Source organism: Spermophilus citellus, assembly GCF_964194105.1.
Source record: "Spermophilus citellus genome assembly, chromosome: 11".
NCBI lineage: Eukaryota > Metazoa > Chordata > Mammalia > Rodentia > Sciuridae > Spermophilus > Spermophilus citellus.
Window position 1 is genome coordinate 49,095,937 of NC_138192.1, and position 27,680 is coordinate 49,123,616.

The 27,680-nt window shown below is 33.5% G+C and overlaps 1 protein-coding gene and 1 long non-coding RNA gene across 2 annotated transcripts in view; one reads left to right on the forward strand and one right to left on the reverse strand.

Annotated features, from left to right (window-relative positions):
- The window catches only part of ARHGAP15 (Rho GTPase activating protein 15), a 616,251-nt gene that overhangs the window by 248,121 nt on the left and 340,450 nt on the right, over positions 1 to 27,680 (forward strand). The window lies entirely within an intron of this gene.
- Positions 227 to 27,680, reverse strand: part of LOC308631119 — a 44,071-nt gene continuing 16,617 nt past the window's right edge. The window contains exons 2-3 of the long non-coding RNA XR_014018113.1: positions 15,405 to 15,572; positions 227 to 355 (exon numbers count right to left, since the gene is read on the reverse strand). This is a non-coding gene — a long non-coding RNA (uncharacterized lncRNA). The remainder of the gene's footprint in view (positions 356 to 15,404; positions 15,573 to 27,680) is intronic.

Here is a 27,680-nt window from a genome sequence, read left to right on the forward strand (position 1 = left end):
TCCATTTGCTTTGACATCACACAGGCCTAGCTACTCTTACTTGGTCACTGGTGCTAGACCACAGAGTATTTATGTAGTGAGTTACTAAACAAGGTATGCTGGGAAAGTATGACACACTCAAGATGCTGGGCAAACTTATAAGATGACTTGGAATGAGTGATAAATTATTTAAAACAGGTCTAAGTTAGGGACAGGTATTAGAGAAAAAACTAAAATGTATAGCTACCTGAATGCTCCTCTGGGGTACCCTTTAAAGTCTGTACCATTCTTGTCAGGTTGAGAAAAACCATCATTAGGTTTCCTGGGGGTAATTCAATCTTGCAGATGACTATTCCTCCACTTGGAAATCATTTGACTGTAAGTGAAAAACATTGCAAGAATTTTATTTAAATTTTTTATTTTAAAAATTTCAGGACATTTAAACACATGCCTGTTGATTTTTTTTTCCTTTTAGTTGGTTTTTCATGGAGTTGATGGAGATAAAAAGATCAGCCTGGCAGCTTGCTGGCATGGAACTAGAGTGTTTAGGGTTTGTTTTGCCTTTTTGCAAGATTGGTCCACAAGAACTTTAAAAGGAGAAAAAGACGATGCAAATTAAATACGTTAGAAACGTATGTCCCATCTGTTTTTATTTCATTTTTAGAATAAGGTTTTCATACCTTCTTTTATTTTTACATTCTATGATACCACACTATAATGTTGGCCACCTCAGAGACAAACTAAATTAGCTATCCTGACCATATGGAAAGGAAAAGCTTTACCAGCTAAGGAAACAAATTTAACTCAGGCAAAAAGGCCTATGTGTTTTAGAGTTTAAAAAAAAAATATGTTGCTAAGTACATAGTAGGGGAATATAACCCACCTGCATAAGTGAAATTTGAAAAGAGATTTGGATTCTCCAAAATAGCTGTCTCTTTTCTTGGCGTCATTCAGGAATCACCCATATTTGAAGTGTCCTTCTGTTGTATGCTATCATCTGGATGTATTTGTGAGGAAACGCACAATCAAAGTCCCCTTGAAAGGCCATCCATTGCTGTCTCTGCCTCCAAAAAGAATTAAACTAACCTTTCTGTATAGATCTTATCCCATTATGAAAACATGCTTCAACACTCTTCACACAAGAAAACTTCTCCCCTAATATCTTTTTTTTTTTTTGAAAATTGAAAAAGACATGTCTTTGTAGAGAAAGAGATTTTGTTTCATTTTACAAAGGCCAATAGTGTCAAGCATTTGATAGAAGCCGTAGGCTATCATTGTATTTTACCTGGAAAGAAACTTCATAAATTCACCATGTAAAATTGATGACTACTTCAGAAATCTAGCAATCTTAGTTTTTCATATGAACCACAGCAAAAGCATAGAGCTCACAGAAGTCAACCACATGTTTCTAACAGCACAAAGAGTAGAGAAGTATCTGTCTAACGCTGGACCACTTCAGGTGTGTGTGCAGTTATTTACAATGATTGAGAACATCAGATTATATGCACAACTCATGAAAACAAGCCAAATAGATTGGTAGAGAAGTTTCAACCAAAAGAAAGTTTACTAAAGTCTTTTCTATCAACTTGACTATATTTCTCAACACAAGATCATTTGGCTATGCTGAAGTTAAAAAACAACTTTATTTCATCAAAATGATAGTCAAATATATAAGTGAAGGCATATGTTTTGATAATTTTTCTATAAACTATGGAACGGCTTTTTTCTGGACACTCCTACTAGCAGACATTTCACCAAAGTGCATACCAATTACTAAAATTACTGGAATGTATTCAAGATGTGTCTTCATTTTTTTTTTTGTACTAACAGAGGTGGAATTACAATAATAGTTTCCTTTCCCAAATCATGAACCACTCACTGTTATCATCCTCTAGCCTGGAAGATAACTTCCCAACTTTGAGACACCAAGCTGGTGGAACATCTTTGAAGTACCCTATCATTCTCCTATGCTAAAGCCAATTATTTGCCCTAAATGAAAAGAACTACTCAAGCAAAATAGAATTGGTTGAGAACATATGGATTTCTTAGGTAATATTGACACCTAGATTTTCCAATTAATTTTTGTATTAATATTAGAATAACCAGAGAAGACAGATTTCTTAACACCAGTTAAAGGACCATCACAGCCTCCAGTTGTCATGTTTGTCAGTAGGACATAGTGCTAATGCTTTGAACTACATAAATAAATACTTCTTCTCTATTATTTCTTGGGACTTCTTAGTGTTTGTATTTAACTCTAATCATTGTCATAGTCCAGTTTATGATCAAGCATAAAAAACGAATGTGTTTCCTCAAAAACACATGATGTAATTCACATTATCAATGTAGATGAATTCCACTGAAGGTGTATATCAGCCTGAAACAACCCAGCCACCAACACAGTCAATAGATCATCTGTGTGTTGTTAGGTAGGACATTATGAAGTGGACAAAGAATGGCCATGTTTTTTTTTTTTCAAGGAAGAAAAATAACTGTTAAAAATCTAAATAATATCACTGAATATGCTGTATTTTCTCTCTGCTCTAGTTAAATAAGCCAGATATCAAAAGTGAGGGTTTTTTTATTTTTAATTTAGAGCGTGCTTTTTAAACAAAGGGATTAAATTCTTGCAATAGCCAATGAAAAGAAAAAAAAAAAAAGAAAGTACATCTTAACTTGAAAAAAATCAGTTCTTCCTAAAACAAGGTTTGAGAAAAGAAAGTATGAATAAATAATAGGTCTGTCTTCTGGTGGAAAAATCTTGAAAATATCTTTAAGGGATACACTGAAATTCTTATATTTTATTTTTCCCTATGTCCTAAATAAAAGTTAATAGCAGACATACATTCATATGCACACACACAATGCAGGATAATCTACTTATGTAGGTGTTCTTTGTTCAAAATGTTCAGAATCACTTACAAAATTGTTTATGGAGGGCATCAATTTCAGAATACAAACATCCATAACAAAGCATATACATAACAGGGCCCAGCCATATATAATAATCTTACTACTTTGCTATATGATATAATATTTGTACCAGGAAGATTTAGAAAACGTCAATCAGTGAGTGGGGGGATAAAAAGGAATAACATGAAAATTGCACATTTTTGTAGTAGTTGAAGTTCAATAATTCAACTAAGGAAATTTAGGACCATTAATGAATATTGAATGAAAGTATTCTTAATGCTTATTAAAAGGTAGCTACAGTTTGGCAGCTACAGTTGGTCCAGATGTGTAAGTGGCAACTCAGGAATCTCCTTTTTATTATTAGATGTTATCTTTAATGAATGGATCCCTTAAAAAGTCAAATAAATAAAAGCTGAGAGGCAATAATTTTGATAACACAGACGTTAATTTTACACTGTGGATCAGGCCCTCTTCTATGTCCTTTGCATATAGTAATCCATTAAATTCATAAAAATAAGCTGGGATTTGACATTTTACAAATGAAGAAATGTACAAACAGAGCAGGTAAAGAGCTATCTAATAAACTACTAATTTTTATGTATGGACCAGGCTTTGTGAGAAACCATTGAATAAAAATAATAGAATACAGAATTAAATCTTGGAGGAAAATCCACTGATTCTTACCATGAAAGTGGGAAAATCATTGGGTTCTTAGCTGGTGCTGTTCATCCTTGCCACTATCCTTATCTTGAAGTGTGGGAGAAAGCACACACAAAAGAAACAAATATTCCAAAGATCTCTTAGATGGTCTCACTCAAGTGCCTCCAAGTTTAGCTGTACTTTCCCCTTACTTTTGTCACATGTACTGATGCCTACACCAGAGTGTAAATTCTCACAGCTGATGGTCTACTTTTTGATCTTCCTGTATTATTTTGTGCCTAAGTGTTAATTGGGGTATTAATAAGAAATCTTTTCATTTGTCCTTCAAATTATTCACATTATTTGTATGTATACAATACATAATTTAATTCAATATTATATGAATTGATGAAATAAGAATGCACAAAGAAAGGAAAATGCTGTTTGTATGGAAACCAAAGTCGAATGCTTTGGAAGACTGGATAAAGGCAGTGCTATAAGGAATTGTTCCAAATTGGGTATGGGCAAGACATCTGTGAAAAACTGGAAAAAAACAAGGTCTAGAAGGAATCTGCATTTAGTTTAGTTTGTATGGATTATTGAATTTTTAACTCTAAAGAAAGAAAAAATAGAAATTATAATCATTAAGTTATAAATAGATTTGTAGAAGAGAGTACAAACCCCCAACCTTCAAGACTCATGCAAAGAAAGGCTTCAGCCCTACACAAAAATGTTGGCAAGTAAAATATATATTATATATATATGTGTGTGTGTGTGTGTGTGTGTGTGTGTGTGTGTGTGTTTTAAACTTAACTTATAGACTTAGATAGGTATAATGTATCTCTGATTCTAGGATTCCTCAGTTCACTTTTTAAAGTAATCAAGCAACCATCCTAATGGTTACAGTTAATTGTATTTCTACAATGATTGATGATTAGATCTAAATTATATACTCATTTTATCTATTTATAATTTGCTTGCATGTTTAATATTGAGTAAACAATCAGAATTTTCACAAAGGCCAGAGCCATTTTTAACTATTTAAAGGTTTAATTCAATTATGTTATAATGAAAATATAAATATCTGCATGAAGACACTTGAATTTTTAGTACATTTTATGGCACGTCAAATAGAGAATTTACTTCCAAAAAAAGTTTTGGCAGACTAGTAATTTAGGGGACTTCAGACTACATAGTCCTTAAAAAGTCTCTAGGTAGACTGTGAAATTGTCTCATAGGCCTCCATAATTTAAATTTTTAAAAGAAACATCTTGATATTTATGTTTGTCTTTTTTTTCTCCAAAGCCACTATTCTTTTTTACAGATAATATTCAGTATGTGTTGAAACACAAAAATGGCAGGCTTCTATAACTGGTACATTTATTAATAAGCCCAGGCCTGTACCAGATGGGCAGGTGAAAATGTGATTATGAGGTGTATGGAGATGGTTCCATCTCTGTTAATACACGTCTCTCCAGGTTACTTGTGCGTCTGTTATGCTCATGAATTCACTTCATGATTATCCTTGAAGGCACTTAAAGAGGCGATCTTACAATGTAAAAAGGTCTACAGACGAGAAACTGTTCCCTCTTTAAACACAATCACAATAAATGTTTCTCCCTGTTTCCTAACAATCAAATAAACAGAAAGATGGCAGCATTTTCCCTGGCAGGTTTAGAAAGTTTGATGCTGAAATATTAGTTTGCACATCTAAAGCTAAAGTGAGTTTGCTATTTAGTAGGTAAAATGCAAATGGAGGCTTAGGTTGTACCCTGCTACACCATTCTTTTGGGAAATACACATGGGGCAGACAAAGCCAAACCCCATCCAGGTGGTAGAATTCCCCACATATTCATTTGGGCTGAAACCTTCAAATGTCAGGTGCCTGGAGAGCTCATTTAATGAAAGGGTTATCTCTGCCAACCAGTCAGTAGTTGATTTTTTTTTCCCACCAGAAGTTGTGAAATATTATTTATGTATGTAGAAGACAGGGGCTTCCTGCCGTTGCTGTTTACTTGTGGGTTTGGGCAAGTTTCCTCCTTTCCAGAAAACAAGTTTTCCATAAAAGCAACTTTGCAATAGCCCCACTCCTTTTGTTTGGTACCTCAGGCAAAAAGCTTTCCATGGCATTGAAATCATTTTCATTTAAAAACAGGGAGCTCAGATGAACCCGTTCTTTATTGAAAATACAAAAGAGAGAGAGGAGGAGAGAGGCAGTAAGGTATCCTTGGTTAACTTTTTAGTTATTTAAAAGTAGCTTGTTGAAGATTGAATATTTCTATGTTTCACTAGAGCCTTTAAATATAAAAGAGATATGAGACTATATCTGACACCATCAGGCATATTATATTAAAATTTATGAACAACTTCATCAAAAACCACTTTCCCTCTCCTGCATAGAGACAGATTTGTTCTGACATAAACGTTACATGGCTGGTTGCAGCCTCAGATTAATGCGAAGACCCTGGCGATTCCTTTTAGACGTTATTTTATGAAATAATACCTGTCAGCTGCTGCCTGATCCTAGAAAAGGGGGCAGGTTTTCCAGGTCATCTTGCCATCTGTCAGCTAAAGCTCATCTGTCCCTCCACATTACCACCTGATCTGTGCTAACAGGCCTCACGGGGAGGCCTGCTTCATTGGCCCAGTGGGAACCAGGGAAAGAGACTGCGTGAGGACATCACCTGTGATGCTGAGATTTAATTATCGCTGAAGTGATGAAGATGTGCACGCAGATTGAAATGCTTTTGAATAAATTCATGGAGCAGGATATGCTCTACCCAGCTCTCTGGTTCCCCCTCCCTTCATTTTCTCCCTCTTTACCCCCAACCCTCAGCCAAGTGTGCTTACTGTTTCCAACAAAGTCTTCAGATCCCCCCATAGATATGTGCAAGTGCATCCAGGGAAAAGACACACATACACACACACGCACACACACATGCATGCACAGACAACTAAATATTCTCACCAAAGCACCAAACTAAAGTTAAAGAACAAACTACATACTTGGAAGAAAATTTGCCTCTGCCTTTTACAGCAACCGTGATTATTTTCTGCCAAAGTTCCTTGTTATCAAATTTTAAAGCCGTATTGATTGTTGCTGGCTTGAAAATCAGATTTCATTGTGGGGCCAGCTTTTGACCTAGGGTTTTACTCAGTCTGTGGCGACACCAGTGCAGAGTTACCTGGGGTCTCCTGTGGAGAGTTAATGCGAGAGTTCACAGTGGAGGTGGAATGTGGTAGAATATAAAAGGTAGAGAAGGGCTTAGAAAGCCCCCAGAAACCCCTGTGACTATGGGCTCCCTCACGTCCTCTGAATCAATACCCTGCACAAAAGTTATTACAGGTCCAGGCCTTTTTACCTTCAAAGCCGCTTAGGCAGTATGTGGCATTAATTCTCTCCTGTACAAAAATGTAGTTGATAATCACCTGGCAGAGAAAAGGATTTAGGACTGGAACAGCAGATTTCCTAACAGATTACAGAATAAAACCTAGTTTCTTGGGATAACTCAGGATAATTAACTGTAGTGAAATACTTTACCCTTGTTGATTTATACCCATGTGATACCTTTGTTAGATGCAACCACAGAGAAACATTTATGCCATTATGTGAGGCGAGATCTGATTTCTACCCTGTTCTAAACATGCTAGGCAGCACAATACCAGTTTTTATTTTCCTGGTTTTGGGGAGCCTGCCTTCAGTCTGGAGGCCAATTATTAAGCAAGCACTTAACTCAATTGACTCCTAATTATAAAGTTACAAAAGAAAATCATACACTGCAACCAGTTCCTTTTCCTGCCACCTCATGAACACAATTGCTTGGCGCTCAACTGCCCTTGACCACATGGCTGTCAGAAGTTACAGAATTTCATTCCCACCATTGCTTTCAGAGCAGGATACTCCTTCCTAAGAAAAGGAAGATTTGGAATAGCCGAAGAAGACCCATGGGGTTTTCTAGAACAACAGTAAACTGAAATTGTATATTTCCTTTTTTTTTTTAAGAGAAATCATGAGCAAACATTGCCTTAATTCACATTTCAAAAATAATTACCACGGATCTAAGACATTTATCATGTTGTCATTGGAACCTGGGAAAGGTTATTCTTGTGGAACTTCAGGTCACAAACAGGAATGTATTATTAGAAACTAACACACAGGCTATCCAAGAGATTCCTGAGGGTAAAATAGAGGTCCATTGGCTTCAGAAAAAGATGACAGAAATGAATTAGGTAACAGGAGCCCACAGAAACTTATCAGGCTCTGAGTGGTCAGTTTCCAAAGTAACTTCTATCCATTACTTTATGCAGGTCTTATGAGAAAATGTGGGAAAGTCACAATTATACTTTTCCAAGATTTTTATTCTCTGAGATTACATAGATTGTTTGAGGCTATTATTTTCAAATAATTTCAAGAAAAATTTAAATATGACTATCATATACATTATATTTTAAATATGTATAAAATATAAATAGAAAGTTATATAGTAATGTTTTAAGGAAGAATTATTGTACATTGTATATTTGTCAATAGATATATTTTTGTTAGTAGACTTATTACACTTTACATTCTATTGAGTGCTAAATTCTACCTGTATTACGTGAGCATGCTACTAGAAAGTCAGAGTTAAGTAATGAGCATGTCTCCGTAGTATATACCGTGTAGCTGCCAGTACAATTTACATGTATACTCTACTTACAGAAGACAAATGAGATTTATTTTGGATAGCTTTGGGTGAGTGGGGTTGCCTCAGCAGCTTGAAGTAATGCTATGAAATCAGCAAGTAGAGAGGGATGAGGAATTAATGAAGCATAAATAGAAAACTAATGAACCTACTGAGAGTTTTTCACTGTTTTGGTTTTGGGGGAGTATAGGAAAAATTATGTATAGCACACATAGCTTCTTAATATGATTCTGACCTCTGGGTGACCAGTCAAGTTTTCAACAAAAATCATTATCTATGTAGAATTTTTTCATTAAACAATAAGAAAATATATATATATATATATATATATATATATATATATATATATATTTTTTTTTTTTTTAAAGTAATACATGTACACGTGCCTCTCAGAATGGTAATCTTGATAGATAAATATTCTTAAAAACTCAAGTTATGCTTCAAAATATAGACAATATATTAAATATGTATCTAGGAAAAGGAGGAGCAGAAAGGAAGGAAATGAGAGGATAGAATTTAGTGTGGATCTGTTTCCAGACATATCATAGCTTTTTCACTTGTGTTACCAAATAAGTTACTTTCTTCAAAAGAGACTACTTAAAGTATGTTTTCTTGTATAGGTCACTGGTCCTATATAGTTTTGTGTTTATGAAAATAAAAATCAAAAATTGAAACTAGCTAAAGCAGCCTAAAATATATAGATAGCTAAAATTAGCATCCTCTTTCTTTTACCTAGATTATAAGATTGAGATTATTGTAAATTTTATAATCCAGGGATTTAAATATTCAATATTGCATTTTATGCCTTAAACTGGAACTTATATCACTGATATTGACTTATCCACTAGACAGGCATTATTAATATTACCAATAAGAATGCAATTTATCCATAATTTATCTCTTGAAAAACTCTCCAGATAATTTTCAAGAAATTTTATGTTATTACTTAATTGGTACTTAAAAAATACAAAGTGATATTTGGGGGAAGGCCATTAAAAGAGGTGTATTTCACAGGACTGTCTTCCCAGTTTGAATGTAATTAAAACAGAAACACTTCAAATTGCTATTACTGTAAAGTCAGCCTGCTTGTAGGAAGAACAGTCCACTGAGTATGTCCATTCTTCAAGCATTGCTTGTCAGTAACCTTTGTCAATATTGGCACTCTTATGTGCCAGAGGGTAGAACCCAACAGAGTCACTTTAAACCTGCTTCTATGGTTGGAAGACAGCAAACATTATCTAATGCTTTTCAAAAACCCCCACCTCTTTTTAAAATGAGATTATTAATTACTGATGCATCTATACAGTGATCACTAAATGAGCACACAATATACACAATGACAACTTAATTAGAGCTTTCAAATGGACTTCTCTGCTCATCCATTGTGACAAACACTTAACTTCCTTACAACTTTAAGCTACAGTCTCATTACCATTTTGAATAAACTAATAGATACTTAAAGATGGAAGCAACCATAAATATGCTAGTCTGTGAGGCATGGAAAGATGTCCAAGGTGACTCAAGTGGTGGTGACAGCCAAGATGAGAACAAAAGTAAAAAGTGACTTTCTTCCTTATTGGAAAGTTTGAAAAAATTAAAAATAAAAAGACTGAAAACCACAGATCTAGTACTGTAATTGTGGTTACATGGGAAAAGTAGTAAGGCCAGAAAAATTGTTTACAGTGTAAGCATGGTTCTAGATGAAACCTGGCTTTGTATTATCAATGCATTACCTCCATGACACCAACCTCATATGGTACTTTTATAATAATAATGATAAAGATAAAACAACAGAAATGGAAATATGAAGGTGTTTCCCAGGTAATAGAAGCCATGTTTCAGTAGATTTATGAAATACAATGAACCATATAGTACTTCACATTTTGAAGTGTTAATTGTACTTCACATTTTGAAGTGTTTTTTTTTATATGTAGAGCTGAGGAGACTGTACATATCCCACATTGGATTGTAAAATGTATTTTCAGAGAGTGATAAAACAGCTTACTGATTGGTAGGTTTCCTTGCTACACTTTGTGACAAGGTGAAGATAAAGGAGTTCTGACTGTATTATATCCTTAAGAAGATGTTTGTAAAGTGGTCAAGAATTATCATTCTGGGAGAAGAGAGGTATGAAGATAGGATGGTATTAAGAACAAGAATGGAAAATTGCTGTATTTTGTCTGAAAGACACTGGATCATCTAACAGCCATAATTTGCGAACAAAACCAAACATAAATAACAAAAGCTCAACATACCTTTAGCATATAATGTGAACAATACAGTAATTTTAATAATATATACTTGTTGACATTAAAAAGTTTTATAATTTATTAAAGGATGGTCATTAAACTATAAGAATATCAAAGAAGACTTCAAATTGAAGAAGAAAAGTCAATAAAAAGATTGCATTTCAGCTTGAATGTGAAGACTTGAACAGGTTTTGAACAGGCAAGGAGGTGAAAGAAATTTCAAGAGTGATCATTTACTTTGTCAATAGATATTTTTGAGATTCTCTTCTAACACTGACCTAGAACTAAAAATTCAGTGTTGAACAATACACAGTTCATGACATCATAGTGTTGATGTTCAAACTTGGAAGAAGGGTATTGCGTCAATAATTAAATCTGCCAATGTTTTCAGAGAGAAAAACGCAGCATACAGTGGTAGCACACAAGTGATTACCTACAGAAGATCTTCTTGCCATATTAAAGCACATGACATAGTGTTAAAGACTATTTTTAGCAGTACCTATTCTGGAGGGTCAAAAAATGCTCTCCTAAGGAAGAGATCTATATATTAGGAAAAGAGAATAAGTGGGCAAGCACAAGAGAGAAGAGAGTCTGAGAGAATTACAGCCATAACATCTCATCGGAACACCCTGTGGCAGGAGAGAGTGTGACATCTTTGAGGAACCTAAAGATATATATGGAAAGAATGAAATGAAATAAGGAAGGCAGAGTATGGTAATACATAAGGCCACTGAGGTAGGCAGAAATCAGGTGTTTCAGGTCCTTATTAGCTGAGCAAAATGTGTTTCATTGTTCACTATGTGCCCATGAGATGCCACTGATGGTTTTGGCAGAAGCATGACAAGTTAGTCCTGAAGAACATGGTACATAGCAGGGTACACTGACAGATGAGGATGATTCCAATCAAAATATGAACCACAACACGAAAGTTCCAAGGAACATATGAGCTTTTCTCACATTCTATTAATTGATATTGTGGAACTCTTTATCTTCAGCACTGCATCTTAGACACTGTCAACTTCTGTGTTAATTTGTCCCTTAAAATTTTTATCAAAAATCAAAGATGTGTACTGATGACCTCATCAAAACAAAGGTGAAATAATACTACATACTCAGTTTATGTTTTGCTGAGTTTGCTATTCATCTATGTTTGAGAGCAATGAAAATAACCTAGATAGTTATATTCTTATTGTTTTATTTTCCAAAATTTCTCCCATTATTGTTTTAAAACTTTTTAATAAAGAGTATCAACAGACTCATGAACCCATCCAGAGGCTATTCTCTGGGTCATGACTACATTTTAAAGAACATCAAGGAGTGTTAACTAATGGCCATTTTGAGTCAGGAACATATTATCGTCTCTTAATGGGTTTTCATAAGTTAAGTTCCCCACTCAGTTGGGCCACAGCAACTACAGAAACTATTATTTAATGATGTTATGACAGACCAGAAGAGTATGATTTGATGAAATGGAACATATTGGTGTTTAAAATAAGCACTATGCAAAGACTGTAAAGTAAAAGGGATTTAAGTAATTTTTTTTCTTTAATTTACCATGGCAACTCCAGGCTCCTGAATGGTTTCATGAACTTCATCCTAAAGGAAAATATCCTGGAATATAACTCATTCTTTGGGATATTTCTTGCTTTTCTAGATGTGCATCAAGGCCCAAAAGTTAAAGCATTTTCTGCCAAGAAATAGAAACCCCTCAATACCCAGTATTCCAAGAGCACGCTACACTGCCTTCAATACAGTGATTACAATTGTTTCATGGATATGACTCTTTGAAATACATGAATTATCTCAAGATTTCTCACATTTAACAACAGAGACAATGAGAAAAAGTGAGACTATGACTTGCCCAAAGTTAGAAGGAGGAAGTGGGAAATTCCTGAAATGTCCTTGCTGATTCCCTGAAGGTAAGTTTGTGGAAATTTTCAATGCTGTCAAAAGTAAAGGCCAAAAGACTCCTTTGGGACAGCTTGAATACAACCTATATGGGAAGAGAAGTAGATACAGACTCTAGGCAAGAAAATACAACTGGGTCTCAGATGACAATTGTCTAAACAAGGTTTGGCAATCATTTCATCTCCACATGCAGAGTAGTTGTGCAGAGTGTTGGTTTATGTGAAAAATAATGATAAATAAAAATAATAATAAAACTTATATGGACCAAGGTAACATACATTTTAAACCTTATGGCAACTTTATAAATAGTAGATTTTGTATCATTTGTCATGAGGCAGACACTTTCAAAATATTTTTTTAATAACTTATTAAAAATCACTCAATCCAACATATTCTGAATGAATATAAGATATGAAAGTAGCCACTGTATTTGAAATATAGGGATTTTTTTTTAAAGAGAGAGTGAGAGAGGAGAGAGAGAGAGAGAGAGAGAGAGAGAGAGAAAGAGAAAGAGAGAATTTTTTTTTTTAATATTTATTTTTTAGTTCTCGGCGGACACAACATCTTTGTTGGTATGTGGTGCTGAGGATCGAACCCGGGCCGCACGCATGCCAGGCGAGCGTGCTACCGCTTGAGCCACATCCCCAGCCCATAAATATAGGGATCTTATATTGACTACAGACAAAAATTAAAAAGAAATACAATATGATCCTGGAGGGTTTTAAAATTTTTTTATTATTACTTTTCCATAGATAAAAAGTTGTAACAAAATTAAGAATGTTATGAAAACTAACACTTAACCAGTAATGGGCTCTACAATGCATTATACCCAATATGGTACAGGAAGTAATCATGGTCATAAAATTTCACTAATTTAATTTTTTCTTAATGAGCAGATCCACCTTACAATGCTTCATCTTCATTTGAAATGTTTAGAGAATTCTTCTATAGTTATTGGAAATGGGTACCTATAAAGTCATATCTTTAATGAATTGATTATTAAACTTATCAAAAAAGGAGAAATGATATTCTGTGTAATTAGATGAAATATGAAAGCTGAATATAGACAATCACTATTAACTGCTTTCTTCTTTGAAATATCTGCTTTCTGCCTTGAATGGTGATCTTTGAAATAATCTCCCTGTAAAAAGTTTCACAGTGACATGAAGAGTCCTGTGTGTATGAGTCATCTTTATTTCATTTTCCCTCACTGAAATGTAAGAACAAGAATCAGATTTCATATTCCTCAGTCTGAGCAGTTACGATTCCAAGGTGGACTCAAGAGATGCTGGTGAAGGTGATTCTGTTTAGTGATTTATGCAAAGTTAATGTACCACGTCACTTATGGGTTAAATGTCATTTCCCATAAACTCTAAGAGCATTGGGCTTTTTGGGACTTTGTTGCCTCTGTCACTGCTCAAAATAAGCAGTGTAGGTAGGGTCTCAGAAGCTTTCAGTTCTGTGCCTTTGTATTTGCTACCTCAGCTTGTCATAAATACATCCAACCTGTATTTCCATCTGCAGTGTTGTTGATTTCCTCTAGAAAACACTGAGGCACATTCAGTTCATAGGCACAGATGACTGGGTTAAGCACTCCCTCCAAACATAATGCTGTGTATGATTGAATGTAAATGACCAATTCTGATCATCACTCACACAGTGGAATGGAAATAAGAGTTGCCGAGCAATCCTGAATTTTCTGGTTCATAAACAGATAGAAAATAACAAACCTACTATATTGAGTTTTATGTGCAGTTTGGCCACAAAACAAACTTTTTTTTCTTTGGAACATTTAATGAGAAGCATCCCTCTCATTGTACTTCCATTTTAGATTTAAACTTCCCTATCTCAGATAATCAATTGCTTATAATAAATTGAAAAATCCTTAAAATTTTTAAAATGGTTTCTGGCATCTAATTACACAGGATTTTTGACCTGGCTAGACAGATAATGTTAACACAGCTTCAATACTAAACAAGCCTGAACATGTGTGCTCTTGACTTTTATTAAACTCCTACTGAAGAAACAGATTAATTGGAGGCTGATTCACTGGTGAACAGGCGTTAAAGACAGAAGGACCTTCTCACATTTTGTTCTGTTATCCAGGCTTATGCCATCTCAGGTTGGCAAGGAGATCCCAACTGTAGTGTTTTGAAATATAACTGAAAGAAATTGTAGAATAACAGGTGCAAAAAAAAATGCAAGCCACTTATAAAATGTTGATCTGATTCCTTCCTTTTTCTCTTGCCAAATGGACACCTGATACTTTATGGACTCAGGTACTGTCCAGATAGCATTTCCAATAATAATAATACTGTGTGGAGGCAACTATGGAAGCTTGCAGCTGTCATAATTATTCCTTATACCATTATTACTTTTTTCTTCCTTTGGACAAATTTTTTAACAAGAAGATGGGTCCAAGCTGTATTAACCGTTTCAGATAGTCTCAAAGTACATTAAGATGAAAGGATATGCTTTCCTTGGCAGCTGGGCTTCTATCTATAAAAGCTGGAATTTTACCCCCTGATTTCCCTGTGCTGTTTAATGGTTTTTAACCTGTAAGATAGGCAAGGCAAAATAATAGCAGTAACAATAATGGAACTAAAACTGAGTCCCTAGTGAGGTGGAGAACAACACTACAGTGTATTTGTGGAGAACATTGTGGTTTATGGGGTTTTCCCAGGTATTACCTCATTCCTAATACCTCTGTAAAATAGGGGTCACCAGATTTTTACAGCTGAGAAAATTTACTCTTAACAGGGTTAAGAGACTTCCTAGAGTAGCACACAGAGCAAGTGAGGCAACCTTCACACCAGCACAGAACATTTGACTTCAGCTCAGCCCAAGGCTTGAGGAAAGTACTTCCTAGACACCGTCTCAGTCCTTCTCTGTCTAAATTTTTTCCACTCTCAAATAAGGACACTAGTGGAAAGGTGTTCTTTAAGTCTTCCTTCTATCTTCAAAATGTTATTGTGACCTTTAATTATAAATCACTGGAAGTATAGATATAAGCAACAGATTAGAAAACAAATACCTGTTGCAGCATGACTCTAGGCAAGGGTGAGCTGTTCAGACTCTCAGTGTTGCTTTGATTCACACTCATGTGCAGATTACATCCCTTGGTGCTTCTGTGAGCTGGTTTCTTCTTGACAGAGCTCCATGAGTATCATCATTTTCCTCTGTGTAAATATTTCTGTGTAAGCTATGAATATAAATATTGAGATGAGTTCCTTAGTATAAGAATTTCCCTGTTACATTATTTTAAGCCCCAACTGTTAGAAATCAAATATTACTATGAGAATTTGGTCTGGTTACACAACTCCTCATATTTCAAGTTGTTCAGGCTCAGTGTAAGGAAAGAATACAGTACATTGGTTGGAAGAGAAGAGTGGGAGGCTTATATCAAATTATTTTATTTGTAAATAGAGCAAATTTTATTACTTTGAAAAGGCCAAAAATATTGGTTAATTATTTGTTGGTTTGCTTATCTAGACCCTGAATCTTTCCACAAAGTGGAAAATCAGCCAAAATCATTACTTTCATATTGTAATTAAGTGCCTTTGTGAGATCACCTGATAGATTATTGACTACAATATCAAAACCTTCAAGTGCTATGGACATTATCATACCAATTCACTTCAAATTAAAATGTATATGCATCCAGTTGAAATGAACCCACAGTAGCTAAGAGAATAAGTAAATACTAGGTGAGGCCTTTATTTTCAGGAAATACTGTCAAAAATATTATGGTTGACTAATTTTTCCTATCTTTATTTAATGTATGGAGTTATTGTTTAACTCTTCTTTTTCAGATTCTATGCTGGATAACAAAAATTTAATATGAAATACGATAGAGTGAATCAAAGGGTATTGTCTCATCTCAGTTACTAGTAGAGGAGTCCTGTAGGCTCTTTTGTGTTTGCTATGCAATAGCTGATTGGAGACTTTCTGAATTTTGACTACATTTCAATGGAGAATGAAAGTCCAAGAACTAAATGAACTTTTTCATATCAACATTCCAAGCCTGGTAAAACTGTTCTGCTTGCTAAATGATGTTATAAATATCAAGATTAGTTTCTTCTAAAATTACCAGTGCCAGGTGCATTCCATTTCTCATGTCATATAATATTCTGTTACCAGTGTTCACAGTTTAAAAGAAGGTTTAAAGAATGTGCAAGCAAAAAAAAAAAAAGAGTAAAGATATTTAAATGTGACAACTGTATTTACATAACCTACATGGTAGACACTGAAGAGTAGGATTGATTTTTTTTTCTTTTTCAGTCTCATCTTTGTTTTGTTTAGGTAGCAGAGGGTAGATAGAGATAGAGAAGTATAGTTATGAATGAGCTATTGTCTTCATCATAAATAGATAGAAAAGTATAAATAGATAAATCAGTTTCAAAACTAATGCTATTGTTTTTTGTTAGTGCACTTCCCATGCATAAAATCTCAGCACTCAAGATGTCCCCATAAAATCTTTCACTAAACCTTTGTTTTAAAGTATTTGAAAGGACATCATTCCATGTGGGAATATTACATACAGCCACTGATTCAACAGTAACTGAGAACTTATGTACAAAACATTCTTTACATATTGACAAATATTTCTAAAAAATGAATTGGTATTTTTTGTTGTTGAGTGTTTCATGAGTGACCTTTACCTCTGTAGACATATGCAGTTTTCAGTTTTTTGGGTGAGACTTTCAAAATATTTTTTTAGAGTGTTCAATGTTAGCAGTGACATTTTTACAGTGATTTCAGAGCCTTGTAGTTTAGAATATTCTATTTTCTTTATTTCTAATTACTTATACCACCCTCATTTTAAATCCTGTGCAGATGTAATTGACAGTGATGATATACAATATGTATGAAATGAGCTTTTCCCTATTGGTGGTGTGTGTCATGCAAGACTCCATTGCAATATTTACAGTTAAACTAAACTTTTTAGAACGAGCAAAATTGCATTTGTTTTGCAGATTTGCTCATCATTAAATGTGAAACATTTCACATTTGTCTTTTTGAGTAATTGGCTTTTTAAAATGATAAGGTGCTCTGAACACTTGTTATGTGGATAGGTCTGACGTTGTATCCCAGAAATCCATATGCCATACAGACAGAACAGAAGAAAGATATTCACAAGCATGTCACAGATTGGACTAAAGCAAGCCAAAAACCCAAGTGCCATGGCATTAACAATAGCACCAGATTTACTGTCACGATCACAATCTGTGCTGCATCACAGACAGAAGGAGAACTTTTGATAGGTAACACCTCAGTGTTTTTTTAATCTTTTTGGCAAATTATCATTTATCATTATATTTTTGCCTGCCATATAATATTATTACAATGATATAAAAAATACAAGATAAGTTTATTAGGCCTCAACAAAAGGATTGACTTAGTCAGGGCATGTAGGATGAGAGAGGGAGACAGAGAGACAGTGAGAGAGAGACAAATATTCTGTTGTTTTATTACAGATCAAACTGAAGCTGGAAAAATAGAAAATAGCTAAGGTACTCATGAGGATTTTAGCTTATTTTGAGTTCACAAAAGGAAATGGCTTATTAGTGACAGAGAAAACAAAAGAATCCCCCTTCTTCAGGACTTGAAAACTCTGTTGTTTCAAAAATATGTGGTTCCCTGGGATAAAAACTCACAGCTAATTTTATTTTCCAAATTGGAAGGGGGTGGGTGAGAATATTTTGAGATGAGAAATTGCCCAAGCCTTTCTGGTCTGTATGCACTTCCCCAGGATGCAGAGATGAAGAGACCATGATTCACAGGATGCCCCAATAGGTACTAAAACAAAATTTACAAAATCACAGCTTGATGCAAAGTCTCATGTTGGGCTGATTGAAGGAAAAACTAGAAACACTGCACAGAGTTTCCTGGCATCAAAAAGAGAAACATCAGCCGATTGTTTTTGTTAATTGAAGGCCACTTTGGGACCTCAGTGAAAATATTCTTTTCACCTATTTTTTAATTGTCTACCTGGCTGAGAGACTTTTGGAGGACAGCCTTCCTGAGGACTTAGTTTCTTGTAGAACAAATTATCCTAAAGTTATACAGTTTTGTCAACCTAATCACAAATATTAAAGCTAGTTTCTCGAAGATTTAAATGGAGATTCAAGAAAAAAAAACATTAAAAATAATAATTAACAAGATGCAAAGCTATTCAAAGCTAGATAGAAACAAAGGAATGTTAATCCATCAATTAACTTTAACCTGGTTGACTGAACTGAAGAAATTTTTATATTTGAAGTAAATCTAACATCTTCTTAAAGAAAGTAAATAATGTGATTTTTATCCTCAAACCATTTTTTCCCACCAAAATTATATATTTTTTTTTAATTTTTGAGCCTTGAAAATAATAGGACTGATAATTTCTACGCTGTGCCATTCTAGATACCTAGGCCTGCCATTTTCTTCCCAGCCTTCCACTTGCCAAAGCCAGTCCTCCCTAAAGCCCTGAGTATGATTTCCTGTGGACCTCTTTCATTGCACATGCTTCACTTTCATGGGACTTAATATATTTCTTCTAATTTTCAAACTATCAACTCAATTTTCAGTTACTAATCACTAACTCATAGATAGACTTAAGTATTGTGGGAATTAGAAGCGAATGATAATTGTTACTCTCAAAAATATATCTGTTGTTACTAAGGAGCAAACAAGAAACAAATATAAAACCACCTAAGAAAAAATATAATAATTCCCTAAACTTCTTTGAAAAAAATTGCATAATGCATGATTATGGGGAAGTTATGCTCATACAAAGATAATTTTTATTATAAATGAGATACTAAAACCATAAAAGGAAACCTAGAGTTTCAGGAAATATCAGGGGAGGTGTGTATATGTTCGTGTGCACATGTGAGCGAGTGCACATGTGTGCACATAGAGTGTATGTGTGTCTAACTTTAAAAGCAGATTGTATCAAATTTCATAAAATAACCATTCCAGAAAATCACTCATTATTATTGTTGAGTTTCTACTCTGAGCACATAAAGCCAACATAAATGGAACTTAAATGTTTCACCAGTAACAACTATTCAGACAAAACTCACTTGGGAGCTGTAGAATAAGGATCACATAAATAGTACTGGTATATGAAGGTTTAAAAAAAGTGGGAGCTATTTTTAAAAAGTAAGAGTATATTGAAATTTCTCCAATTTCAATTCAGAAGGTTTGTCATCTTAACCTTTTATGGTCTTGGAGTTGTATTATGGAGAAACATGATGCAGCTATTACATTAAAACTATGAAATGATCAAGGAATTGAGAGAGAGGGAGCCCAGAGTTAACACAGGGGCAAACCTTGGTGTGAGTAAATAGAAGGTGGAATATACTGGTTATTCTGAACTTTTGAGGGCAAACGAATCATAAATGATGATGTACTAGGGACAAACAAGACGTAGAAAACAAAACAGTAGAACAAGACCTGATTAAAAAAAAAAGATGAAAAAAGATGATGGTGGCATTGAAAGAATTATGACAATACAGAGCTGACAACTTTCTATGTTTTTAGTGTTTAATTAGTGTATTGTAGTTATACATAGCACTGGGGTTCATTTTGACATAATCATACATGCATGGATTATAATTGGCTCCACTCTGTCCCCAATGCTTCCTCTTTCTCTGCCCTCCTCCCTCCTTTATTCCTCTTCTCCTTCTCTACTTGGTCTTCTGGAAGGCAACACATTTTAAGGAAGAAATTTTGTTTTGTTTTGTTTTGGGATTTTGGAAATTTTTAAAAAATCATTATTTTTGAAATTTTATTTTAGTTATACGTGACATAGAATGTATTTTGATATATCATAAAAACATGGAGTGTAACTTCCCATTCTTGTGGTTAAACATTATGTGGAGTTACACTGGTCATGTGTTCAAATTTGAACACACTATTGTCTTTCCCATTCCCATGTCCCTTCTCTTCCTCCCATCTCCTTGTCCAATCCAGTGAATTAAGGAATAAATTTTAATTGAAGAACAAAAATTTGATAGAGATCCTTAGATAGTTGTAGATGATAAATGTGTTGACAGAGATGGAATCAAATTATAGACTGAAAATTTAGCTGTCACTTCATTGAATAGAAAAATGCATACTATTCTCAGAAGCCTATTAGTCACCTTAAGCATTATTTACTCCTAATTTTAAAATAAATGTCTGAGGCTGAATATGTGATTGCCATTAAATTTTTATTTGTTAGTATTTTGTTTAAATAGTTTTGTTCACTTAAATAAAATATGAAATATGAAGTCATGATTCATTTACTCTTTCATTAGTACCTACTCATGAGTTGCTACCATGGGTTAGGCACAAGCCAGGGAATATTCTTAAACTGTAGAATAGAGCAAGTGAAAAAGATGGATGCCTCATTGGGCAACAGCATTGATGATTATTGGTGAACTGAATTGACCTAATGAAAAAAGAAAAAGCAAGCGGGGGACTCATGGTCACGTTCTTAAAAATTAATGCAAGTTTTTATTACTTAGGTATTGGTAAAGAAATTATGCCTTAAAGTATAGACAGATTCTATTGGGATATACAGTATGAAATTTCTCAAGAGCTACCTGAGATGAGACTCATATTATCAAAATGTACAACTTCTATGTGAAAACAATCTGTATGTTAGATTTGCAGTGATTCTGCAATATGTAGATAATTTGTGGGAAATCAAGATAAATTTCAGAATAATAGAATTATCCCTAGCCAGATAACTTATAGTACAAACCAGTCTTTTCAGTGGATTTTATACCAAGTTAATGTGCAACACAAGAATATATTTGGGGAAGTGAATTTATTAAGTTCCACCTTATAAGGTTTACCTTCCTACAGAAAAAAAAAAATACATATGAGCAGTTCTCTTGGTTTTTGTTTATCTGCTTTACAACTGTTGTCTTCATTCAACCTTTCCTATCACTTGTGTTTATCATTTCCTCCCTTACAGGATTTAGTTCTTCTCCTATTTATTCTTATAAATTTTAGTACTTTCTTCATCAATTTAAGCAAATGCCTTTTATGAAATATGATAAATGTGTATACTTCTTCCCACTTGGTCATCAATGACCTACATGTATTTTAGTTTTATTTTTATAGCATCAGATTGACAATATTTTTGTTTTCTTCTGTCACTCTAATTCTCAGTTGTACTTTAAGGATTAATCCTCATTTATTTTGCTCACTTGAAACTATTTTATTTCAACTCTTTGAATTTGTTGAAAACATGGATATTATGATATCCATGTTGCCCAAGGAAGTCATTCTGATGCCTTTTAAGTGAACAAAGACTTGAGTGGGTATAAAGTACTTGAGTAATGCTTTTGTTTCTTCTGACTCCTAGACTTTCTCTAATACTCTCTAAATATGAGTATTGATATGCAGAAGTCTGAAGCCAGGCTTTTTTTCCCCTCTAATAAATGACTTTGTACTTCTGCCTATAGGACCAAGAGATTTTTCTTTGGCCATAAAATATGGTAATCTTACAAGAAAAAGTTTTAGGATTTAAATGATATGGAAAAATTTCCTGGAACACTTGAATCATATCTATACATAAAACAAGGAAGGAAAATGTTCACCTGTGAGATCTTGAATATTTTTCTGTTCCATTTGATTTTGAATTATTTCAGTTGCATTAATAATGAGTGTCAATGTGAGACCATTTTTTTCACATCTATCATCTTTCATAAATGAACAAACCTCAGTTAAGGAATTTTCCTCTTACCTAGTGTTTTGATCACATCCCTACAGTTTTATAATCTGATGTTCATATTTAAGAGTTTATAATACTAGCTTTAATATCCATTTAACCCAAATAAACTTTAGAAGAGTATTTTCTATTTCTTTACATGTTATTACTTTCAATAGAAAAAAAAATCTTTTCAGCTATCCTGTTTGCTTTTAACTTCTAATTGAAGAACACTGTAGTTGAGAGATATGGCTTTGGAGGATATATTGATATGTTTGTTGTGGCTTAATCTGTAGTCAATGTCTTTAAATATTTCAAATATTCTTATTTGTTTTGTTATGATGTGTCAATCATTGTTTGTATCATTTTGTTCTTCAAATTTTCATGTCTCTGATTTTTTTCAAGCAAATATATTAACGATCTTCAAATTTCTTCTTATATTTATAATCATTTTTGCTTTGAGTACTTTAAGCTATATAATCTGACATTATTATATCATATTCTATATGAAAATGTAGTTTAGCAAGATGGACTACTATTAGGATAGCATTATACACCTTAACATTAGAATCCGGATCCTGTGTCTTGATGCAGTTTATTTCTTGATCATAGTTGCTTGAGTGCATTATCAGTAAAGCAGTGAACTACGCGGTTTTACAGGGGTTCCAGAGTCTTCCCTCTCTGGTTCCTCTAGGTCCTTCCTCTAGGTCCTCAGAGTTTCATGTCTTTGGCTACGTATTGGGGAAAGGGGAGAGAGGAGTGTTCAGGGGAATGTTAAAAGGCCATTCAAGAGTTTACTACATCTAGCTGCTTTCCCAGAAGGAGGATATTATTTTGGTGAAACATAGAAATGTTTGGCTCACAATTTAATGCTTATCCCTAGAATTTCTTTTGTTTTCGTGATATTGGATGTGCTGCATTTTTTATAACATTTCATTAGCATAAATTTGCATCCTTCATGTTCAGCCTCATTCTTCTCTTAGTTTTGTCTCTTATGATTATTATATTGATACATTTAATTTTTAAGCTCTATCTTATAAGCTCTGTTCATTAAAGGGAAAATTAATTTTTAAGATGAAGTGTTTGATATTTCTCTGATTTTATGTGAAAATTTAAACCATAGATGGTCATATTTTTTTCTTTTCCTATTCTATCTTTAGGAAATTAAATGACTATTTTTTTGTTGTTTTTGTTGGTCTAGTTTCATCCATGTTGAGCTTTGGAAATTTTTACCATTGAGTGAGTCAAGATAATTTTTAATATTCTCTTCTTCATCCACCAATAGAAACAAACAAACAAAAAAACCCTTGGATATTCTTCATATGGATATTAGCTTTTGTGGCTATGGTTAGAATATGACAGTAGAGTAGAATTAAAATTTGTATTCTGCCAGGCGCAGTCCCAGCTGCTGTAATCCCAGCAGCTCTGAAGGCTGATGCAGAAAGATCATGAATTCAAAGCCAACCTCAACAACAGCAAGGTGCTTAGCAACTCAGTGAGACCCCACCTCTAAATAAAATACAAAATAGAGCTAGGGATGTTGCTCAGTGGTCAAGTGCCCCTGAGTTCAATTCCCAGTATTAAAATAAATAAACTTGTATTCAACCATTTTGAATTAAATTTCTCCAACATTTTCTAAAGGAGCTTTGAGCCTTATTCTTTTTATACAATGCGTTTTCTTACCTTCTCATTATACCTGTTCTACTTTTTGTCATTGTAATGTGTTTTAATTTCTGGAATAATTTTTATTGTAACATTTTATTTTACTTTTGAAGTCTGCAAATTCTCATTTTATTTTTTTTTGTCATATTGTCCTTTACCATTAATGTTTATTCTTTTAATAGGTTCAAATTTTCATTTTTCTCTAAAGTTGTAGAATATGATATGTAACATTTCTCCTAGTTCCTGTAATAACTTTTCTTCTAATATATATTTCCTTTCACATTACTCCTAATTAGTTTTTATCTTTTCTTTTCCTACTCTTAGAGTCAAAATTGTAAGATTTGCTCATGAGTCTCAGATGGGATGCTTTTGCTCACAGATTTTAGCATAGAAAAGGTACCATTCAAACCCATAGTACTTAATCTGGAGAAAGTAGCTAAATTCTCCTCGATCCCTCCTCTGCCTGCTGCCTGTTCTCTCTCTCCTTCTCTTCTCTACTCTCTTTTCATTTTAATCTATGGGCTATATTTGGGCCCTTTCATATTTCTGGACTTCTACTGCTATTCCTTTCTTACAGGGAACTCTGGACAGGACTTTTAAAATCTCTTCCAGCTTTAGGTTACATGTGTCCAAATCTGCAGCTATTTTTGAGAACAAATTATTATCTCTTAAGAATCATTTAATCCCATCTGAAAGTCAAGATTGGATGAAAGAGTCCTGAAATCTTCTTTCTTATATATTTTCCCTGAATGTGACTAGTTCTCATATCATTTTTGCCCATAATAATTTCAAGTGGGTTAAAAACTCTGTAGACATTACATATGCTCTCTAAATGTATCCATATTGTATATGTATTCAAGTGCCTCTATTTTGTTGATAATTGCTAAAAGGAAATAGAAATGTCCTCTTTAATACAGATGGTATTTGTAGCACTTAATTAGAATTTATATACATCTAAAATAATCACATGTTAATTTTCATAAGTTTGAAAACAGAAGACTTAATCAGTATAATAATAAAATAATATTTTAGCTTTTCACAAAATAAAATTCCAACTACAGGGGATGGAATAAGGGTAGCTTTAGTTAATTCTCCTCATTATTTTGAGGTTTTTGTTGTTGTTGTTGTTGTTCAGAGACTACAGACAAAAGAGAAACATACATTTTTTTCTCCTTTAAATATTGATTTAGCAATTTTCATATTTTATATGTATTATATAAATTATAAAAATATTCTGATGTGGCCATCATTTAATTATGAGTTTTTGACATAAAATGCATTGATTTCTGGCACATTTTATATTTCAGAATAAAGTAAAAGATATATTACCTGGGTACTGAGCCCATTAGGGTGCATGCACCACATTCTAGAAATAGCTAGCTTCAAGAAAATCCAGCCTATGTAAAGCTTGTTCTCTAAAGATACAAGTCTAACACACTGACACATATATCACACACCCACACCTACCAATGGAACAACAACAACAACAACAACAACCTCATTAAATTTAATGAGGCAAATGGTGCTATTTTTGATGGGACACTAATGAGAGAATTTTTTAACCAAATAGAATCTTATTAATTTATGTCAGAAACAGAAGTGGAGACACAGTCATATTAGAAGTGTTAATTCCACAAGGGAATATCTCCAATGGTCCTTTAACTAGGTTTAACCACATATTTAATCAAACTTACTGAGCTTCTTGTTAAGGTTTCATGATTAAGATCAAAATTTCTATATCATAGGAATTCCCTGAAGAATTGTAATCATTTACCTATATGTCCCCCAACACAGAGACTGGTACTTTGCACATGATAAGTATATCCTTAATTTCCTCTATTGTGGAATAAGAAATTCACTTGAGTTTCAGAAATCCACTTTTGTAGATTTTGAATTTTAAAAATTAAATGAAATTGAAATTGAAATTGAAATTAGTCATTTAAATCCAACCAAAAATCATTCTGATTTCAGTATTAGTATAGATAATTTTGGAAAGTGATATATAGAAAACTAAAACATAAAAGACTTTTAATTTATGGAAACTTGCAATTTAAATCAAATGTCATGATGAATTATTATGAAGTTGAATATTCTTGGTAATATTAAAATCTTATTTGTTTTGGTAATTTTGAAGGTTTTGGTAATATTTTGTCAACTATTGATGTGGATAGTTATAAACTTATTCGGGGTACCAATGTAAATATACTTGCTTAATATATTCATCCACTAACAGTGATCTATATGATTATCAATTATAATATGCCCACCTCTGTGTCAGCATTTGCTTATATTATGAACACAATATTAAAATTCAATCCTAGAGGGAAGAAAATGGGAAAACGTGATTATTCCTTCAACAACTTTTAATTGAGCACCTACTTTTTTTCAAGCCAAGTATATGTTTATTCCAAGTATTAGGATATCTGATAGAATGTAGCAGTTAACAAACACAGAAGCATTCTACTCCTGGGGAGCACACATTCTAGTTTGGAGAGGTTGAAAACAGCAAAACAATAAAAAGTTAAAGCATAGAGTGCATTATATGTTGCTATGGTAACTAGAAAATTAGAGCAGAAAACAGGGAATGGAAATTTAAGTAGAAGACCAGAGAAGTCTTCAGAAAGGTGGCATTTGAGTAAAATATAAAGTATGGGTTGAGGTTAGGGCAAGGTTTTAATGATGATAATGATTTACATGAGCACAATGGCTTCAGTCATAATGATGATGGAAATGGGAATGTAGTAAGAAAATCCATATTAATTAGAAAATTTTAAAACCATAAACTTTAAAGACAATGGAATGGTACATATATCAAGAACCATTTATCTTTTATTCTGTATTCATTAAACTTAAATGAAAGTGTTTGTCTGAATAAAAGTATTTAGGATAATCATCCACTGCTTGTGTGAAGACATATAAATAAATCAATTTCTTACCACCAAATCAACAGCAAAAAATTCCATCATTATGATATGGACTTTGTCTTTTTATTATAGTTATCACATTGATCTCTAATTGTTTATGTGTTTCTCTCCTATTATCAATTTTTTTTAATATAAGAACCCTGTACATTCATCTTTGCACATAAAAGAGAAGAATGTATGACACTGTTTGGTTGTAACATTTGAATAAATTGATTGTCTCATTCAATTAATATTTATCAAGATACCATTATTTTAAGAACTGGAAATATATTGGTAACTAAGAAGATTTTTCTGTATGAAAGGAGTTTACATCTTGGTACAAAATGTCAAGTATCAATAATATGTCAATAAACGTAAGGGAAATAAAGTATGGACAGGAGGTTGAGCATGATAGACAGTAGTCAAGGAAGGCGTCTCTGAGACAGTGAGATGGAAGCAGAATCTTAAATAAAAGGGACATTTGAAATCCAGAGTATTCCTGAGAGGCAACCCACATTTCAAAGACTGAATGGCAATACTAGAAGGCAACTGCAGCTGAGTCAGAATGAGGAGTGCAGTGTGGAAGAAGTCCATATGGTTGGCAACATTAGGGTCATATAAACCTTTGAGGCTATGATAGTTTCAATTCCAACCATTCAGTTGTTCTGAGCAGAGAAGTGACATGATACTATACTATTTTTGTCATGAGAATACTTAACAAGCACTCTTTTCATTTTTCAAGAATACAATATATTGTCATTGGCTATATATACTATGCTTTTTTGAACTTATTCCTCCTATCTAATTGTGATTAAGTATTCTTTGACTAACTTCTCCCTTCATCCTCCTGCTAAGCACCGGAAAGCCTTGGAATCACTACTGCACTTGCATGAAATCAACTTTGGATGCCACATATAAATAAGAGGGTGCAGTATTAATCATTCTGTATCTGGATTATTTTACTTAACATAAAATTCTCAAGATTCATTCCTGTTTTCATAAAAGACAGGATTTCCTTTTTTTCATGGCTGAATAATATTTTACTGTGGATATATGC